The sequence below is a fragment of the Coenobita brevimanus genome, unplaced genomic scaffold (assembly GCF_032717465.1).
Source record: "Coenobita brevimanus isolate Jiangsu-jjx unplaced genomic scaffold, ASM3271746v2 jjx.HiC_scaffold_2561, whole genome shotgun sequence".
Classification (NCBI taxonomy): Eukaryota; Metazoa; Arthropoda; class Malacostraca; order Decapoda; family Coenobitidae; genus Coenobita; species Coenobita brevimanus.
Window position 1 is genome coordinate 209,998 of NW_027643502.1, and position 1,974 is coordinate 211,971.

Sequence of the window (1,974 nt, forward strand, 5' to 3'; positions counted from 1 at the left end):
GGAATGAATATTTTCTTTTTAATACCTTCAGTCTTCACTAGTTTAACTCACAGAGCAGGGATTTCCCCCCCCCCCCATCTCATGATTATATTTAGCTTTGTATAGACTTCTGGAAGTGTAGGGGTTAGGCACAGCCTCACTGAACTCCTGCAATAGCAGAGACTTTGCATAAGTTGAATAAAATTGCCTTCTGGCACTATGAATAAACTGAAAAGGGCATCACCGGGATTGCAAGAGTTAAAGGGACTCACGGAGTTTATATCCCCGATGTAAACAAACTACCCATTACAGTTTTTACACACATCCCTTCATTTTTTCCAGCCAATTAACCTACTATGCCTGCCCATGTACAGGATCACATTCGACCTTAAAACCTAAACAGATGGTGTGAATATCGGGGGATTTAAGTAGCACTGCTTACTCCAGTTTAAAGGGACATCTTGGTCACCTGGAGATACACACCGCCGTATATCATCCTTATAGCTAATAATTACAACTTACATCAGCCGACTACACCTCTCCATAATGACAGCAAACACTGATAAATACATGGGCATAAGAATTACCATAATATTATAGAAGTAGACTAACACCGTAAAGAATAAATTCTTCACTCACCTCCAGCTTCTCTCAACGTTGCTCCCACAATGCAATAGTGACGTCACACTTCAAATTAAACATTTACTTAATAAATTTTAAGAAGAAAATTTCGTGAATATATTATCAGGCTTTTAAACAATAATTTTCGTGCAAACTGAATAGAGAGGTAAGTAAAGTGTTTCTTGTTAAATTAAAGATAACCCCGTGAATCAGTGGCATCATCATCATCTCTCTCTGAAATTCCATACAGAGTACCAGAGTAGGATCACTATTTACTGTCCTGCCGATATATATCTACAGTTTTACAAGGAGATTAAAAAATAAATGGCCTGGTGGTGGTGGCAGGGGATAAAATTTTGCAGATATCAGTCTCTAATCTGCTGCCATTCCCTACAGAACCTGAGCATAATAGACGAGAAATTAGCCCAGGTTGATGCAGCAATTCTTAACTCAAAATTGCCCCAAGAACAACTTTCTGAAGTTTGTCAAACATTTCATGCAACACCCTGTATGGGAAATTTGGATAAAATATTGGTGATATAATTCCCTAACTGTGTGCCATTCCCAACAGAATCTGAGCAGTCTAATGAGTCAACGCTTTGAAGGTTGGGTTGAAACAGGGATGTGTCATGTCTCCATGGTTGTTCAATCTGTACATGGATGGGGTAATAAAAGAGGTACAAGGTAGGGTAGTGGATGTTGGAGTGGCCCTGGTGAGAGAGGGTAGTGTTTGGAAACTCCCTGTACTGTTGTTTGCAAATGATACTGTGTTGTTAAGTGAAGACGAAGGAGAGCTGCAAGGCTTGGTGGGTGAGTTTGCTTTAGCATCGTGTTCTTCAACGTCTAACAAACAAACAAGACAGGGCCACCTAAGAAGGGGCGCTGGAGAGAGACGCCTGCACGTGGTGGCATGGACACAACCAGAAGACTCCACAGCCTGGGTATACAAAAGTTCCCCCGCTCCTTCCCTAGCCCAGAAAAGGAGGATGGTGGACTGCAAGGGAAGGGCAACGCAGTCTGCAGTCCACCGAGTTTATGCCCCAATAAGCCTGAGGTGAAAACAACAGCTAGAAAAGACGGTAATTCTGTGTGGTGTGTGTGTCTGTGTAACCTCCCCTTCATTCACCCCTTCCCCTTTCCCTTCCCTCTCCCCCTCCCCTTTCCCTTCCCCCTCCCCTTTCCCTTCCCCCTCCCCTTACCCTTCCCCCCTTCCCCTTCCACCCCACGACATCTCTTGGTCTCTAGTTTCTTTTCTCCATTTCCTCTTTGTCTTTTTCTTTTTCCTCCTCCTCTTCCACTCTCCCTTTCTTCCTCCTTCACCCCCTCTCTCTTCCTCTTTTTCTCTCCCACCCTACTTGTCCCCCCCTCCTTCTC